Below are 20,203 nucleotides of genomic sequence, written 5' to 3'. Positions count from 1 at the left end.
ATACCTATTACTTATTTAATAGTATATGCTGCCATCTGATAAAATATCAGGGTGTGGTCAATGATAAAACACCGTTAAAAACAATACAAATAATAATTTTAGTGGTTATTTCACCCAGTCTATGTGGCTCCTTTCTCCAGACACTACGAGTGCCCCTAAAAAGTAGTTTCCATGTGTTTCCGGTATCATATTGCTCAGCTTTCCCCACTACCCCAAGAAATCAAATGTCTAGGGGCATTGCTACAGTGTTTCACTTCCTTAGGTTTGGAGTACAGTGGAGATGTCATATCTTTTAAATATCTGTTTTTTGAGCATATAAGCAGAACTAAGTGATCTTCTGCAGCAGGCAGCAAAAAACACTGAGCCTGAGTCAGATTCCCCAAAGCAATGGTGTGGACTCCCACAAATCTCTGGCTTCCAGGCCAGTTAAACTCCTTTCTTTATCTCTCTTTACTTTCCTCCCTCCCTCCCTCCCTCCTCTCTTCCCTCCCTCCCTCTCTTTGCCCAAATTCTAAAAGTAATACACTACAGTTGACAGCTGACATGAAATAGCATTTCATATTTGGCTGTTCATGGCCTCTGTGTGATTTTTTGTTTATTACCACCTGTCAAAATTTAGATATGCAAGAGATGCTAATAAACCTAAAGTGTTTGAATTCCTAATTTCCAACTTCTTGTTGTAGTAGCTGAATTCACAATGCTGAGCCAATATTTCACATTCCACCATTTTGCAAAATGTGATTTCAGTTCTGTCCTGGAGGAAGTGGCCCATTCCTGGAGTACAGGTGTGTGAAAGCTTTAGCCCATCAAGTGTTACTGAACTACAGCTCCCACCAGCTCCAGCCAGCATGACCAATGGCTAGCGATGACAGAAGTTGTAGTTCAGCAGTGTCTGGAAGTCCCAAGGTTCCCAACACCCGCTGTAGTATTTATTAATGAATGTGAATGTGTTGCAGATATCCAATGGTTCTCCAGTGGATATCTCATTTTAGAAGTGGTGCCTGGTTCAAGTGTTCATGAAACACATGGTCTCTGCCCCAGAAGCCATTTCCCCATATTAGAGATGCATAGGGTTGCCTATTTTATTTGTTTGTTTGTTTGTTTCTATACCTTGCCCATCTGTTTTAGGACCAGCTTTTTCTGGGTGTAGTCATATGGCACAATCACTGTACGTAAAAAAAAGGTTGTAGGAACTAAATTTATGACTGCAGTATCACATGCTTTCCCTGCGTTTCTGTTTATTTATTTTCAACTCTATCATTCCAGGAAGCTGTGTGGTGCAATAACCCCTATGTCTGTGGGTGGGGAACCCATAAAATAATTCACCACTACCGTATTTCCATGCTCGAATGGGTGGAGGGTGTTACTATAAATAGGTGGGGGAAAGCAACTTCTCTTATTTCTCATGTCTGTAGGTTTTATTGTCAAGCGATGAGGGGAAAACAATGGTGGATGTGGAGGACTTTCCTGTGAATAAAATGGGGAGAAAGACAAATGTTGAGAGAGATTGAACTCTTGAATTAAAACCATGTGATTTCGGCCTTACTTGAATCCACCATTATGGGAGAGCGTTCCAGGCCTATGTGACAGCAAATATATTCAAGAGGGAGTCTTTTAATCCCCTGCAAATATTTGCTCCAACTGCTATGATGGCCTTGGAAAGGCTGCAATGGAAACACCTCCTACGGCATGGGAGACTGTGATGGGGAATGAATTGAGTGTGCATGTATGCATGTATGCCCCACCCACTGCTGGCTCTAGCCACGCCCACTGGCATGTGACTCCTGCGTGCCCTTCCACCACTGCATGTGAAAATCTTCTCAAAAGTCGGGGGTCGTCTTATACGCTGGGTGGAGAATTTGCGGTCGAGTATATCTCAAACTCTATATTTTAACTGGGAAAGTTGGGGGTCATCTTATACGCCCAGTCGTCTTATACGCCCAGTCGTTTTATACGCCAGAAAATATGGTACCCTATAGAGTGGGTGGTGACTGTAGTTTAGACTTCCCCATAAGCATCATCAACATTACAAAGAGATAAAATAACATTATTATTACTATGACTATTATTAATTAAATTTGAATACCACCCTTCATCCACAGATCTTAGGGTGGTTCACAACATAAAATTACTATATAAAACCCATAAAATGCATAGTACAATTAAGAACAACAAACCAAAAATCCTCCTTCCCACAACACATTTAATAGGGTATCAAATGATAATCAGCCAAAGGTCAAGCTGAAGAGGAACATTTTTGTCTGGCACCTAAAGGTGCCAGGTGAACCTCCCTGGGGAAAGCATTCCACAAACGGGGGGGCCACTGCAGAAAAGGCCTGCTCTCATACCCTCCAACATTTCACTGATGAAAATAGGGACGTCCCATTCCCTAATGATAATTTTACTATTTATACCCCACACATCTTATTAGGTTGCCACAGCAGTCTGGACAGCTTCCAATGTATATAAAAACATAATAAAACATTAAACATTTGAAAAACTGGTTTGCCTTCAGACAGCTCGGGGGTTGGATAACTCCATACCCTCCAACATTTCTCCAGGTGAAAATAGGGACATTCTAAGGAAAAGCGGGACATTCTGGGATCAAATCAGAAACTGGGGCGGCTTCTCTAAATTAGGGATGTCCCTGAAAAATAGGGACACTTGGAGGGTCTGTATTCTTTGTTGCCACTCTCCAGACCTCTCGTGGAGGAGGCACACGAGGAAGGGCCTCAGATGATGATCTCAGGGTCTGCTTAGGTTCACTTTTCTGCTCTGTAATATAAGGAGGGGCATTCTAAAATCCCTAGCGGGTTTCCTATATTCTTTTGCAGAACGCTAGATCAATATTCTTTTCTATGGTGTTTGAAACAAGAATATCAGAACTAAGCAGCCAAGCCTCAACAGAGAGTCAGAATGGTGTGACCTTGTTTGAGCACCAGAATGGTCATGCTTTCATAGCATCGGTCACTTCCTTTCACAGTACAATATGATTGTGAATGTGGAGGAAAATGTTTATTATCCTGTTGTATATTCCCACCTCTTCCTCCCTCTTTTTCTCTTTGTGTGCTTTTTGAATATAGCATAAAGTAGCAAGGTAGAAAAGCCATAAATAAAAAAAGAAAAAGAAAAAAGAGGAAGGGATCTGTTTCCTGCATTGTTAACTTTGAACTATGTGTCTGCTTCATAAAATGAATGTGCATTTCAGAAGCCCTGGGAAAAGGTCAGCAGATACTTCAGGGGTTGAAATGCTTATTTGCACTGAATCACATTTTGCTGTATGTCCCTGCCTTTCGGGAGGGGGAGACAGGAAAATGTCTATACCCAAGATAAGAAAGTGGGAATAGGATAGAGCAGGTTGCAGAGATTTTAGGGTGCAGAGATTTCTGGAGCTTAAATATTACAGAATGTATTGAGAAAATACTTATAAGCAGGCTTGGAAGGTCAGAAGGTTTAGATTGAAGCTGCAATTTTATACACACTCAATGGGGAGCAAATTCCATTGCATTCAGTGGGACTACCTTTTGAAGTGAACAGGAATAGGATTGCACTGTTTATTCAGAACTTAAAACAATCCACTAAAAGACACTAAGCACCATTAAAAAAAGTTACATTACCTACCACATCTAATGAGGCTAAGGAAGGCCTGAGTAAGCAGGTAAGTTTATAAAAATTGATGACATATCAGTTCTGTCAGTGCCTACTGGATTTCCAGGAGGGGACTGTACCACAAGGTAGGTGCTGCCACATAGAGAGTAAGATCTGTCCTTTTACTATGTACGCTTTTATATAAGAATTTGTGGAATTTGGAAGTACAAATGCTGGTCAGCAACATATTTTATTTTATATAATGGCTTACTATGTATTCGTAGTATTGTTCTTTATATTTTCTTATTGATGTTGTTTTATCATGGATGAATTTGGTGTGGTAATAAATGCTGTCATATAAATATTAATAACTCAACAATTATGTTTTATTGAACATAAGTATGCACTTTATCATTATGCACATTACCTATTAATGTAATTTTGAAAAAAAAATTATTATTATTTTTAAAAAATCAAAGCAAGGCAGCCTGGATAGTTATCGTGACAATTTTATCTCCCTTTAATGTAGGGGCCATTTTTGAGAATATAAGATAACCTATTTAACAAATAATAATAATAATAATAATAATAATAATAATAATAATAATCATATATTATTTATACCCCGCCCATCTGGCTGGGTCGCCCCACTATATATTTTTTTGGGGGGGGAGATAGTATTTTTTTCTCCATTACAGTAACACAGTAGAGAAAAGGTGGGATATAAATGTAATAAAAATAATATGTAATTAAACAACCTGCAGTTGTTTTATTACTCCTTTTATAACTTTCATCTCATATTGATGAAGTTTTTTTTACTTCAATGGGAGTAAGAGAATTTCATTGTAATAATGACATTGTCTCTCTTTCCCTCCCTCTACACACACACACACACACACACAATTCATGCAAAAAAAATTGCAGAATAAGATTTTTTTTAAAGTCCAAAAGTTGCTAGGAAAATAATTTTGATTGTCCCGATGCCGTGAGTCGTGTTCTTGTGCCATAAAAAGAACTGCAAGGTTCAGCCATTTCTATCCCCTTATTATTTGCTGCAGTTGTTTCCAACCAGTGTGCCGTGGCACCCTGGGGTGCCTTGAATGATGGTCAGGGGTGCCTCACTGGCCTCTGTCCCTCTTTCCTTACCTGTCTCCTCTGATGCCCTCTTGCATCTCTGCCTCCCAAAGGCTTGCACAAGCTGTTTGTTGCAACAGCCCTGGCTACAAGCTCCCCAGGCAAATGCTGCCTCTGGGGCTGGATAGGGGGTGCTTGCCAGGCCCCTGTGGGGCAATGTGAGGAGGCACTTCTCTTTGGGGCAGGGGGGCAGCTCAGAGACCAGGGTGTTCGAAAAAGGGTGAGAGGCTGCCAGCTCTGCAGGCAAGGGGTGACATAACTGGGCTCCTGAGCCCCACAGGAGTGCCGCAGAAAGAATATAGTTGGTCAAGGGAGCCATGGACTCAAAAAGGTTGAAAACTTCTGATTTACTGAAACGCTTCAGCGAAGTTGCTATGATAAATGGTAGGCCTATCACTAGATTCCATGATTGCCTTCTATTGGGGCAGTTCCCAGGGGGCTCTGCCATTAGAGAATGAGAATGAAAAGTCTGCAATGGTGGCATTGTCAAACAAGAAAGCTAAATGAGGTCAGCCAATGAAGCAGCAACAGGGATCTTTTGGAGGATGAGTGATCATCGCTAACCATATGAATGGGAAGCAGAGAGAGAAAGACAAGCCTGACCTTTCTGTCAGACCCTGAAGCAGCCATACACACAAAAAAAGCATGGTCACCAGAGGAGAAAAAAAAAGTCAGACACCATTGTAACTCCAAACACAGACAAACACAAAACAAAAGTGCTTATAAGTATCTCTTCTCTACCAAATGGAAGCGGCACTACAGTAAAGCAAAGATTTACTCAGGGCTGGTGCAAGACATTTTGCTGCCCCCCCCCATCTCATGTACAGTTGACTTTTGCTTTGACACTGACAATGAGATTATATCCTCCACCTAGTTTAGGAGGCACAGGCCAGGTGTGTGGCACACACAGCTCGCTCGGTCAGCTCCTTGCCCCTCAGCATCTGCTGCCTGAGACAGCTGCTTCATGGTAGGACTGTCCCCTGATGCACCATCCCCTCAGGGAGTTTTGGAATCCGAAAGATGTCCTAAAGGACATTGCTGTTGCTGTGAAAATGGACCGATACTGGTGGCCACCTATCACATGGAAATAATAGGAGGTGACATCCCTGAGTGGTCTCTATCTGCTAGCACACAACTGTGTTATTGTCATACCATATTAAGTTAAATTTGCAACTCTTGAACCTTCACATATGGCACACCTTTATCTGCCTTCCAGGGCAGACTCAAAGAAACAGGGATAGATAGCTCAGTTGGTAGAACATGAGACTCTTAATCTCAGGGTTGTGGGTTCGAGACCCACATTGGGCAAAATATTCCTGCAATTCTACAATTCTATGATTCTAACAAAAATAAAGGTTTATAACATTTCTGTGATTCTGACCCAAAGGCACAAGTAGCAATCAAATACTCATATCAGAGTTACCAGTAACTGCACCTTTTTAACCTTTGTGGCTTCTTTCCTTTTCTCTCCTCTCTGCTTATTTACTAAATCTTCAGCAGCTTGCATGTATTCTTGGTTGAAGAAATTTGGGATACAGGTTGCAAGTGGTATTTTCAGGTATAGCAATCCCTCATTTTATTGGGGGTGGTAGCTCCAAGGGTTATGCATATACATAGAAATTGTGTATAGTCAGACCCTCGGAGCCGTCCCACAGCTAGCAGGTGAAGAAGAGAGCGCCAAAAGCTTAAAACAGGCATAGACAAACTCGGCCCTCCAGATGTGTTGAGACTACAATTCCCATCATCCCTGACCACTGGTCCTGTTATCTAGGGATGATGGGAGTTGTAGTCCCAAAACACCTGGAGGCTGGCTTAAAAGCTCTTTTCATGCTGGGTCCACTTGGCTCGCCTTCTGGGCAAGGCTTGCTCACTGCATCGGCTCTGAAAGGCTAGGGGTGATTGCACAGGATCTCACAGGAACTTGGATTGTTCCATTATGAGATCTCACAAGAGTATCCCAGAGCCTTCCAGAACTGGTGCTTGCCCAGCAAGCAAGTGGGAGATCTTGAAAGTTCTTTTCACGCTGAGTAACCCCAAGAGGGCTCTGCACAAAAAGAGCTTTTAAGCTCTCCTCTCCACCTTGCTTGGGATTTGACTTGAGCAGTTTCAGCCAGCTCACCTTAAACTGCATATGGTTGGAATCATGCAAGTCAAATGTGCTTAAGATGAGGGATTACTGTACAGTGAATATTTGCAGTGGATATTTTCTCAGTCAATCTCCTTACAGTGTAAGGCTTACATTAGGCGGAATAACCTAATCCATGATCACTGCAGATGGTGACAGCAGTCACGAAATTAGAAGACGCCTGCTTCTTGGGAGAAAAGCAATGACAAACCTAGACAGCATCTTAAAAAGCAAAGACATCACCTTGCCGACAAATGTCCGTATAGTTAAAGCTATGGTTTTCCCAGTAGTAATGTACGGAAGTGAGAGCTGGACCATCAAGAAGGCTGATCGCCGAAGAATTGATGCTTTTGAATTATGGTGCTGGAGGAGACTCTTGAGAGTCCCATGGACTGCAAGAAGATCAAACCTATCCATTCTCAAGGCCCTGAGTGTGCACTAGAAGGACAGATCCTGAAGTTGAGGCTCCAGTACTTTGGCCACCTCATGAGAAGAGAAGACACCCTGGAAAAGACCCTGATGTTGGGAAAGATTGAGGGCACAAGGAGAAGGGACAACAGAGGATGAGATGGTTGGACAGTGTTCTTGAAGCTACTAACATGAGTTTGGCCAAACTGCGGGAGGCAGTGAAGGATAGGCGTGCCTGGCATGCTCTGGTCCATGGGGTCACGAAGAGTCAGACACGACTGAACAACAACAACAACAAACCTAATCTGGATCAGGAGAACAGCACTAGGTCAGGGTCTTGTGGCTGCTTTTTCTTCAAAATAATAGGGATAGTGTCAGTTACCACTCTTTTAAAAGTGTGATTAATGTAACATGAAGTTTGGACCTGAGGATTCTCTATTCAAGCCAGAGCCGGGCTTTCCATTGGGTAGAGAGAGACGACCACTTCAAGTAGCAGATACTGAGGGATGTAGAGTGGACAAGGCTATGTGTGCTATATGAGCAGCTCATCTTTGCACTCCCTAAGCTAGCCTGCTCACAAATGAATAACCACACCCTAGGTCAATCCCAGCCTCTCTCACCATCAAAAGAACACAAGTGAACAGCAGAGAACCTGCACAAGCAACGCTGATTCAAACCCCACATATATTAAGTAAAATAGAAACATTGCCACCCGACCCCATCCCCACTCGTCATCTTCCCCCCCCTCCACCTCTTTCCCCCTTTTCTTCCTAATGTCTCGACAAATAAAACCAATTTGTAAAAAAAATGTTACATGGGAGGGAAATAAGAGAGAGAGAGACATTGCACATACTTTTGTAAATTAAGAAAATCTTTAATAAAAATACATTAAAAAAAGAAAAAAGCTAGCCTGCTGCCCTGACTCCATTTTGAGTGTTGAAATAAGACTCAGTTGCTAGTCTGGTCAGCATTTGTGCATGGAATGTGAAGAAGTGCCACCTTGTCCTTTGCCTCAGGCAACAAAATGTCTTGAACTGGCCCACTGGTGGCTGGAGTCCAAGGAGATTGGTAGGGTGGAATGCAGGGAGTCGAAACAGTAGATGGAACCAGAGCCAATAACAGGCAGAGCCAACTAATTCTGGTTTTGTCACCATCCTCCTGCCTGCTGAGTTCTACAAGGGCAACATCAAGACTAAGGAAGAATACGCTAGCAGACGGTGTTGCCCCTTGTCTGGTTGTAAGAAAGATAGTGGGCAGGTGGGGGCTGGCTGAGGGCAGACCAAGGCTGGTGGGGCAGTGCCCTGTTCGCCTGAATGGACCACCCTCCAAGAAGAGTTCCCTATCCCCTCTTGAAGAACTACAGTTCCCAGGGCTCCCTGTGGCATAGATCTATACCTTGTGGTTTCCAGTGATTTTATCCTAAAGGAAATATGCAGAAAGCAGACAGAGCTCCAAGGACAATCAGCTCCCATCACCCCCAGCCATTGGCCATAGTAGCAGGGGTAGGTGGGAGTTGGAGTCCAACAACACCTGGAGGGCCCCAGCTTGGGAAAGGCATGGAATTAATAAATAAAAAAAACATTTGTCTGTGACTTTTAGTAAGCGAGGTGTGAATGAGTGAGAGACAGATGGTGACATCTTTAAGAGTAAGCTACGTTTCTGCTGTTGCCAATGAAGAAAGGGGAGCCTCTTTTTGGACTAGTTTTTGTTATGCACCATCTCCAGTGAATCTAGATGGCTGGAAATGTTTCAGTGATACTGAAGCTGCAACTTTGACCTGAGGCATTAAAAAAAACAAAAAACCAGCAGATGGAAACAACCCACGATCTTCTCAGAAAGGCATATTCCAATTAATCCACAGTCATCACACATAGAAATGTTTTTCAGAAAACTTTCCCCCCCCAGTTTCTGATTCTATTTTGGGTTTCAGAAACTCTTTGGGGTTTTTTTGTGCCTTTCCCCCAAAGTCTGAACTCCTCCACTTTTTCATGCTGTCATTTTACAAAATGCTTAAATCCTTTCTGGGATGGAAAGCTAGAGTCTGGCTCCAGCAGATGCTTTGTTTCCAGATCTATTTAAACACACACACACACACACACACACACACACAGCTCTTTGGGATTCTGATTTTAGCGACTTTTAATGGAATTGTTTCTGTGCCTCTTCCCCTTTGTGATGTCGCATTTTCAGTGTGTGTTTCTCTGTGTTACAATCAAGGATATATAATAGCAAGGCTGCCCCTTAAATATTTGCCTGCAAAAATGTGGCCTGTGCTTGAAAAAAGTGGTTTGGCACCAAGCAGACATTTCTCAATATCCATTTACCAGATGGATCAACTTGTTCAATACAACAGAAAAAGTTAGTAAACTGTGTGGAATGCTCTTAAAATACATTGCATTGTTTACTAGATTCCTCATTAACTGTACGTCTTATGGTATTTTATAATAAAGTATTCTTTAAAATATTTTTGTTTTAGTCTGTAATATTTCCTAACAATAACAAAAAGAGCTGTAAATGCATTTCTACAATATCACCATGGAAAAATGTGCTCAAGTGTTTCCATAAATCAAATGTAGCACTCTGGCATTAGCTCTGAGGCAGTAAATTTAGAAAATTAGGACCAGATGAATTTAAAATAGAAACTTACATAACTTTTCACTGAGATACATTTTTATATATTTGTGTGTGTGTGTGTGTGTGTGTGTGTGTGTGTGTGTGAGAGAGAGAGAGAGAGAGAGAGAGAGAGAGAATGTGTGTGTTTAGAATTAATCAAATTTTACTTTCACTAAAATATTTTGGAAACTATCTGAATGCTATTTGATCATTAAGAAGAATCTTCTAGGATTTCTTTGGCCCACCAGCTAACAGGCACCAACAGAAAGATCAAATTGTTCAAACGTACGTTAAATCGTTTTTATAAGCAAATAATGCATACATTGCCCATCTTTTTCTCAAAGAAAACAAAACAAAGTTCCTGTCGAAAAATTGACTGGTGTTCTGTGGTTTTCAACAGTGGGAGATGGATCTCTGCTCCTGAAGTACAGTCCATCTGGAAGTTTGAATTTTAAGCTTTTGAACTTGACTCTGTGGAGTGACACTGCTGTCTCCCTTTCACCTGCCATTTTCCTGGAAGCAACAGCTCAAAGTGCAGACCTAATTGGTTCTGGGAAGAAACAAAACAATCATCCATTTCCTTTCCGACACAGGGCCCACCTATGAAGCAAGGTGAGGTGACCAACCTCAGGCAGCAGAATCCACAAGGGCAGCAGATCCCAATCTAGATCTTTATTCCTCCCTTGTTCCTGATGTTCCTCCCAACATTCCTCTGCTTCCAACTAGTCTCTGACACCTACCTGCCTTTCTCTTCTGGAATCCTTCCCACATTTCTATCTAGAGATATCAGGAATTGAAACTAGGACCTTTGGCACGCAAGGCCTTGTCCTCTGCCACTGAGCTATTGTCCTTCCTGGCGAGCTACAGTGAGCACTGAAGGACAGTTCTATCAAATGGTATTAGCCACGAGACTTCCTTGTTCTCAGGTAGAGCACCTCTGAGTACCAGGTGCTGGAGACAACCACAGGGATGGCCATCACCTTTATCCTCTCCCCATAAACTTCCAGAGGGACCTGGCTGGCAGATATTGGAAGCTTGAATGTGGACTTTGACTGTCTCCCACAAGGCAGGTCTTCTATTCCAATTCTAATTCATTCCTGGTTGTGGGTGTTCACCATTTCTACTTCTTCCTTTTTAACCGTGGGTGTTTTTTTTAAAAAAAATGCCTCCACCCAAAAGTAGTCAAACAGAGCATGAATTGAGTCTTTTCATGCATTGTTCCACAAGGACTGTATCACAGTAGCCCCATTGTTCTGCCCTTTTAGAAGTCAGATTTCCCAATGATTTGGATGGTGATGGAGGAAATTAGGACACTACCCCCAGGGTGGGGAAGGGAGAGAGCATGAAGCCTGGGCAAGGGGCAAGGGAAATAATACATTGGGGGCTGCATCAAAGGTACATGTGAGTAAAGAGACACTAAAAAATGCCACGTTTTTGAGACTATTGCTCCGCTTCTGTTATGGGCACAAATATCATTCTTTCTTTTCCTCTGGCACAAGTGGGAGGTTTGGCGTTCTCAGTTTGACTGCTGGAGCACATCTACAAGGAAGAAGCATTCAGCGCAGAAGTCGGCGGCAAGTTGGCTTTGTTTCAGAAATGAAAGAATCTTTTAAAGTGTCATTAGAAGCAATAAGCTCCAGCACACAACACCCTCCCATTCCATTCCTCCTGCTCTCTTCCCCACATAGCTCAGATTCCTCCTTGACTCCCAACAACAATGGCTTGTGCCCGAGTGGGCCCAGCAGAGACACTGGACCCGCAGTTTAGGAGACGGCTATCTTCTTGGTTCTGACTGTTCAACTCATGCAATGATCTGGAAGAAAGAGGCACAGGAGAGAATGTACCTTCAATGATGTTGACTGGAAACCACTGCATGTAACATGATCACCCATCTTTCTTATTGTTGTTGGATGTTAGGAATTTGCTTATTTATCCATCTAGAATTAGAGCAGGGAACTATGTGTCGCACAACAGCATAAAATGGGAAATTGGGTTTCTTCCACTAGAGCTGATGGTCATTTGGGACATCTATTTAATTTGTTCCGAGTGGGGAGGGTCACACTCTCTCCTCCTCTGCTTCTCTCTCCCACTGCCACTTTCTGTTTTGCACAGAGTCAATGGGGAGAAAAAAGAGAAAAGTGTGTACAATCATAGCATTAAAACAGATATGGGACTCAGCTAAAGGTAAAGGTAAAGGGACCCCTGACTATTAGGTCCAGTCATGTCTGACTCTGGGGTTGCGGCGTTAATCTCGTGTTACTGGCCGAGGGAGCCGGCGTACAGCTTCCGGGTCATGTGGCCAGCATGACAAAGCCGCTTCTGGTGAACCAGAGCAGCGCACGGAAACACTGTTAACCTTCCCACCGGAGTGGTACCTATTTATCTACTTGTACTTTGACGTGCTTTTGAACTGCTAGGTGTGCAGGAGCTGGGACCGAGCAACAGGAGCTCACCCCATCACGAGGATTTAAACTGCCGACCTTCTGATCAGCAAGCCCTAGGCTCTGTGGTTTAACCCACAGCGCCACCTGCATCCTGGGACTCAGCTACACAGCTGCAAATAAAATGTTTTAAATGTGTTGTAAACTGCAGTATACAAATATGACACTAGATGGTGACAGTGAGCTATGCAAAATTCAATGTATTTTTCAAAACAGTTTTTTTAAAAATATTTTTGCAGCGCTTTTTATATGTGTGTAGATTCCACCATGAACTGTCATATTCAAAAGGTTTGTTTTCTGGATCTTAAGACCCTGTGGTGTTTAATGAGGCTTATTCCCTAGTAAATGACTTTAGGATTGCAGTGTCAACACACTTTTACCACTCAGAAGAAAGCCAATATGGCCTCCATCTTGGTTAAAGATTGGCCTTAAAATCATGTTTATTGCCGGGACTTCCGGCGGCTGACGCCATTGCGGGTGGTCGTGGGCTGCTTCGGCTGCGAAGCACCCAGTCCATCCCGGGGGTTAGGAGCCCTGCTACCGCAAAGCGGGGCTCCGGTTGGGGTGCGGGAAGAGCGTCCCGCTCCCTGGGCTCCCCGGCTGTGCCCGTTGTGGCTCCGAACCCTTCCCCCGCTCCCCCTGTAAAGGGGGAGTGGGGGTGAAGGGACGACGGAGCCGGGCTATAGGGGACATGCCCCAACCGGGATGTAAATGCGGCGACAAAGCCTGTGATGAGCGTCTAAGTTCTACCTGTCTTTAGTGAGTGTTAAGAACCCAGAGGCGGTGAGTAATTGATTGACTCTTTGTATTCCTGGAACGATCTGGGGGAAAGAAGAAAGGCAGCCCGCCTCCCTCCCTTCGGGAGATGAAAGGAATTAACTCTTTAAGTGACTGCTGCTACAATAATCGACAGAAAGTATCTGGAAATTGAAAACTGAGACTGTTGAGATTTCCCTTCGGGGGTTAACTGGGGAAAAAATATCTCCATTTGAAGTTTTGGTCTTTATACTCCGGCATCGGAGAAATGGCGACGACTTGGACTTTCGTGGGAAAAAACTGAAACAAAGGAAGGAAGAGACAGGAACTGAAACTTGATACTCACCCTCCCCCCTAAGATGCTGGACTTTGCGCTCGCGCTGGTATTGAACTCTGATCTGGAGGATGAGGAAATGCTCACTGTCTTTCAACTGGAACTGCTTAATCGTAAACTACAAGTTTTGAGTGGAATTATAAATGGAAAGAACCTACTTTCCACAGAAGAGGCTTTTCAAAAGTTCTACACAATGGAAACAAACTTTGGCAAAGAGCTGGGAGGGGTGTTTGAAGGATGGTCTGAGATGGCTGGGCAACTCCGAAAGGAAGGGGGGCCGGTTTCTGGGGGTGGCAGCCCTGGAACGGGAAAATTTACAATATCCAGACTCCGAGGTGGCAGCTCGGGGGCAAGGGACATGGAATTAAGATTTCTACAAGAAGAAGAAGTATGGCACAAAGAAACGGAGAAACCCAGAATGGAGGGGATGAACATCCTGAAGCTCGATGCAAGGTTTGTTGTGGATGCAGCCTGGATCTGTGGACATCCAGAAGAAGACAATTGGAGATCCGGTTCTGGTGAAAGACAGAAAAAGACAATGGACAGAGGGGGAGTGGGTTGAAGTATTAAATGTATAATTTAAATGGTCTGCCATGGTATCCGAAATCGGAGTGTGAAGTCTGTTAATTACAAGTTTATTTTAAATAAGTAAGGAGATATTGAATTTTAAGTTAAAAGCAGCATGATAAAGGATAGAAGAAATAAGTTTAGCTATAAGAATACTTGGTTAAGATTTAGGTTATAATGCAAAGATTAAGACAATTGTGTTTTTTCTTTTTAAGTAAAGTTAAATTTTTTATAGAGAAAAGTTGTTAAGGAAATAGTATATTGATTTAAAACCGAAGGTGTATAGGCGGGGGAAGTCAAATGTCAAGATTCAGAACTAGAATTTTTTTTTTTTGCAAGGTATACAGATAAGAAGAAGAATCCTGACATTATGTGTATTTGTATTTGTTTTTGTACTTGTAGGTGTGGGGTTGGGTTTGTGTTATATTATGAAAATGCTAATAAATTCTGTTAAAAAAAAATCATGTTTATTGCCATCTACATTCTATGAAAAATATGGTGAGCTGGGTTTTAAATTGCTGCTTTTTTGTTTCTGTAATTGTTCTATTTGTTTCTTGCCTAATTGTTTCTGCTATATTTGTTTTTTTAAAGATATATCTGTGGCTTTAATTATATTTTGTAAGTCACCTTGGGATAGAAGTCAGCATGTAAGAACTTTGAATAAATAAATAAAGGACTGGAAAAATCTCAGATCTCACTATTTGTTAAAGCAGAGATTAGTGGGCATTTCACTTCATTGACCTGACCTCTGAAAACTGTAATCAGTATCCTTAAGCTCTCCCCCTTAAAAAAAAACCCACGAACCAGGCCTGTTAGCTACACACTTTCCAGCACTTTCCCATTCCATGTATCCTTTTCTATATATAGTTTTACTAAATCAGAGAGTCTAAATTTTTCCAAAAGGGACCTGTAACATGATATTGGGCTGTAAACCCATTAACATCTACAAGGTTGTTAAGAAAACCTAAGTAGTTGTATTAGCCACAAATATGCCCTTTACAGAGGTTTGTTTTATTTTGTCATTAATGTGCAAGGATAGCAGTTTCACATTCTCTAATGTCCCTTTCAAACTGTATCCAGTTTCTGACATTTTTAAAGTCTCAGGAAACACTGTAGATCAAAATGACTGTGTTAAGCTGGAGTCCTTTAGCCCAGAGGAGAACAAAAATAATTCCAAAGCAACCCCTGAGAGCAATTTGATATTTTCAGTATTGTTCTATTTGACATTGTTGTATGTTGAGCTTTAAATACTGTGAAGTCCCACATTTTAAACACTCTACTTATTATTCAAATTACTGATGTGTTTTGTTGCTAAATGCATAGCTGAAGGTCTGCTGTGATGGCCTTAGAAAAGCTTGGAATAATACAGGATATAAATCCAAATACATAAATGGCAGAGCATTCCAAACCCCCTGATCTATTGTGCTGGAGGGGGCTTGGATGGAATAAATATGTCCCTCTGCCCAGTCTTGCCCAGCTCTGCTGGTCTCTATGAGTGAGAATTTTGCTCTCTTCCTTAAACAAGGTCAGAGCAGCATACCCTCCAAGTGTCCCAGTTTTCCTGGGACAGTCCTGGATGTCCTGGTTTTCCTTTTCCTCCCCTCCTCATTTTTGAAACAAGTCTTTGCTCTATCTCTGTGTGTGAAGGTGCAAAAACAGAGTCCTGTTTATACTGAATATAAGATACCTGCACCAAATGAAGGAAACTGAAGCTGGCATATGAAGCCCTTCCTAAAATTTTGAAGGAAAATCTAACCAATCCACTTTAAATTCTTTAATTGCAATGCTTCAGCAGCCAGCCTTTCTTTTCTTTTCTTTTTAGGAAATGCCTGGAGTGTTTATTCCTTTATTGTAAATGGAGCCTTACACTGTCTGCTCATAAATAAGACCCACTGCATTCAATGGAGCTTACTTCCAGGTGCAGCCTTACACTGCAATCCTAAGCATTTATATTTTTTTTTACTCAGAAGTAAATCCCACTGAATTCAATAGGATTTATTATTGGGTATGTTCCTGATCATTCTCACAGTTTCTGTTGTTGTTGTTTCCTGACTTTTCCCGTGACAGAGACACAAGGCAGCTTATAGCTAAAACTTTATTTCATTCCATTTATCTGTGGAAGGTGTTCTACATTATCCTTTCATTCGCACATATTTTTCTTTACAACAATCTTGTGAGGTGGGTTCAGCACAGAGGTTGTAATTGGCTCAAGTAACACACACACACACACACACACACACACACACACACGATGCATATGTGTGCAGCAACATCAAGCATGGGAGAAGCTTCCTGATGCAAAATAGAATGTTCCTATTTTCATCTGAGAAATGTTGGAGGGTATGAGAGCAGTCATAGGAAACTCCCATAATAGCCTAAGTCCATTGCCAACTAGTCACTGAATCATATAAGGACAGTATCCACACAACCCATAACACAGTCTACTTTCTGTGACTTGGAAAGGCTGCCTATTCCAGATTTGTCCTAGACTAAGTACTTTGGCCACCTCATGAGAAGAGAAGACTCCCTAGAAAAGACCCTGATGTTGGGAAAGATAGAGGGCACAAGGAGAAGGGGACGACAGAGGATGAGATGGTTGGACAGTGTTCTCGAAGCTACTAACATGAGTTTGGCCAAACTGCGAGAGGCAGTGAAGGATAGGCGTGCCTGGCGTGCTCTGGTCCATGGGGTCACGAAGAGTCGGACACGACTGAACGACTGAACAACAACAAGAGAAGTATATGAGAAGGAGATTTTAACACGAATGATATTTTCCCCCTTGAAGAAAGGCTCTGGAAGGAAGTAGGAATCAAAGTGTAGTGTTCAAAGTGCAGAATGGTTTAATTCTGGTTTGTGAATACATTGATATGGTACCTATTTATCTGATATCGCCACATAAAATGCTTGGCCAAACAAGTCTGTAATATGGTGTCCAAAGGAAAGCAGACCCTCCAAGTTTCCCTATTTTCCAGTGACAGTCCCAGATTTACAGAAGCCGTCCCGATTTCTCATTTGATCCTAGAATGTCCCACTTTTCCTTAGGTCATCCCTATTTTCATCGGAGAAATGTTGGAGGGCATGGAAAAGGGCAGAGCACGCCTAGATCAAGATAAATAGCTGGTCTTCTCTAGAGCCTCTGGAGCTGCCTTTGCCAACCTGATGCCCTCCCAAAGTTTCGGATTACAATTCCTTTCAGCCACAGCACCTAGCTGTAGTGCAAAGCATTTGAAGGGCACGAGCTTAGCAAAGCCTGTTCTGAAGACCCAGCCATGTCTGCTGAAATACTTGTATAGCAGGGATGAGGAAACTGGGCCCATGCTGGCTGTTGCTGAAGGGCCACTGGTCCCCCATCCCTGGTGCATAGTAATCGCGTAACACAATACAGCTTACTGTACATTTTTATATCACTGGAAGCAATCCCAGTCCATCTGCAGCACTTAGAAATACTGGTGCAGGTCCAAGTTGGTCAGAATAAAAGAAATAAACGTGGAGCTCTCTCACCAGAGGAATGCTTTGAGACTCAGACTGGAGGCTTTTCAGTCCAAATCATTTTGTCTGGCTGGAGTTCCTCCAGTCAAGATAGTGAATGTCTGGCCAGGAATCATCTAAACCTAATAAAGAGGCCCAGTTAAAAAGAACGGCAACAGCGTTTCACATTTGACTCATCTCTGTCCTGCCCCCATGTGAACCCAGTGGGTTTTTCCGATTTGGCCATAGTTTTACACCACCAGGCATTGGGGTCACTTTAAACCAGTTTGCCTTCCAACACCCAAGCAGCATGTAAATAAGACGTTTTCCGCACGCAAAAGAAACCTTTGGCCTTTTTATTTTTGGACTGAGGAGACGGCGGGTGTTATGGGAACATCTTATAAGGAAAAAAGGGGAACAATTAAGGTGTTAATGGGGGAGGAGATCTTGCTACTGAACAGGAAGACTCTCAAGATGCATTTCTGCCCCTCAAAATTATAAAGTGCCCCCCCTTTTAGTCAAAGTTTGTCTGATTTTTAAAAACAAATACTCCACCTTTATTTCAGGCTCTCCACCAGCTCACACAATGTAATGGGCAACACTTTCAGGGTATTTAAATGGTACAGGGTTCTAATGAATATTCCTATATCTCTGCAGCGCCCTCTGCTTTTGCTGTCTCAGTGAAACACTTTAGATATATTGTCTTTAACGTTAATAGGATACACCCATAGCTGAAAGCCTTCCATGAAGAGAATGTGCATGCTATACACCATATAGTAGCACCATGTTGGTGCAAAATACACATTTACTGCTTTAAAAAATGCTTTTTGGGGTATAACAGGAAAGCCGTCCTGGCCGACAAAAGATGAACAAGTGCAATCTTCCGTGATATGTTGGGCAATAGATATTGGTCACAATATAGAAATGGAGGCATTGGGACAATTGTGGAATATGGATATAAGCTTTACAGCATGCTATGAAAGAAGAGAAAATTACATGAAAATGTTGTATAGATGGTGCCTAATACCAGCAAATTGGCAAAAGTGTATACCGGTAAATCAAAATCAATTAAATGTTGGAAATGTAAATAAAAAGAAGGTACCTTTTAACCTTGCAATAAGGTTAAAGCTTACTGGGGAAAAGATGTGCTGGAAATCACCACAAACACCTCCCTTGTTCTCTTAGTATGGCAATAGTGCCCACCTGAGATGTGCTGGAACTGAGTTCCTGTGAGTTCCTGTGGGGGGGAGCCCTGCTTGTGGTATTGTTTTGCTGGGTGATGCCTCCCTCCATGATCCCTAGTTCCATTTTGTTTCCGTCAGACCAAAGGAAAGGTTGTAGTCTGCCTTTTCCCACCACCCGCTGCTGAACGCACATTTATGGTATTTTTATTTTTACGATTAAAACATCTGTTTTGCATAGAAATGAATTTTCACAAAAGAGCAGTATTAAAAACAAAAAGTTTCCCTTGCAGGTAGAAGCATGGGCATAGCCAGGATTTTGGGTATGGGTGGGGGGCAGCCAAAGATGTTGAGGTTTTCTTGGGAAATCATGGGTAAAAAATATCCTGTAAATAGGACTTTGTAGGGGGCAGGCTTCTGCTGGGGGTGAATGACAGAACCTCAGATAAATTAGTACTTCCAATGCTTTTCAATAAGTTTTGTGGATCTGGCGGGGGGGGCAACTGCCCCCCTGCCCCCCTTTGCTACCCCATGAATGGCAACACTTTCTGAATGCTCAAAGCCCTTCACATCCATTATCCGCAATCATTGCAACAGTAATTCCTAAGTTGTGTGCTGAAGGACACTAATACCACAAGAGACCTGCTAGTCTGCAGTGAGAAGTGAATTCATTCAAAAGATGGATGGGAGCTCTGGGCCCCCAGTGCATCCCATCTGCAGAGGTGCTGCCCGCTGTGTGATTTACCATCTGGCCTTGCTGTCTTCTGATCAGCCTCCACTGGGAGAGGCAGTTCTGCTGTTTACACAAATGATAATTCCTGAGCCAGAAACATAGAAGTATTCAATGCAGTGCCCCCCCTTCCAAAGTTGTTGAACCCTAGTTCCCACCAGCTTCAGCCACCAAGACCAATGACCAGGGATGATGGGAGCAGTAGTCTACAGCAACATCTGGAGGGCCACAGGTTCCAGAGGAGAAGCGGTCCTAACTATTAGAATGACTCCACCCACCCAGACCTGGTCTGCAGATGTGAAGGGCAACGTGCATCACCACCGGGAGACCCAAGGGTGAGGTGGAAGTCACACGCCCTGCCTCCAAGGAAGAACTGTGTGGCAAAGGCAGAGCAACCCACCCCCTTCTACTGGCCATAGTAGAAGCAGAAATAGGAAATTGGGCAGAGGGGACACTTAAAATAACATAGTGTCATGGACTACTTGGATGCAGAGGAATCGTGGGAGGCACCAGCTGGGGAACCAAGGGATTTACCACTGGCTGGTTTACTGCTGACACTTAGTTGTCCCCCCCCCCCACTTCCCAATCCCAGTTCCTTTTGTGTCATAACTTTTAGATTGTAAGCTTGAGGGCAGAGACCACTGTATAATAATTGAAAGCTGACCCGGAAGCTTACATCTGAAGAGCAGGGTATTTTTTTTTTTTAATAAACAGATAAAGAAGGCTTCCTTGTCAGGCTGGAATTTTATGTGGGCAAAGAGGATAGTCTTTCATGCCATGGGACCTGTCCCAGTGACCACAGAGCTGAGCTCTGTCACTCCTGCAAGAGGTTGGCCTTTTTTCTCTCTGTGCGAGTCA

Source organism: Lacerta agilis, chromosome 7, assembly GCF_009819535.1.
Source record: "Lacerta agilis isolate rLacAgi1 chromosome 7, rLacAgi1.pri, whole genome shotgun sequence".
Taxonomy (NCBI): domain Eukaryota; kingdom Metazoa; phylum Chordata; class Lepidosauria; order Squamata; family Lacertidae; genus Lacerta; species Lacerta agilis.
The sequence above is the reverse complement of the archived record's forward strand: the minus strand, read 5'-3'. Positions refer to the sequence as shown.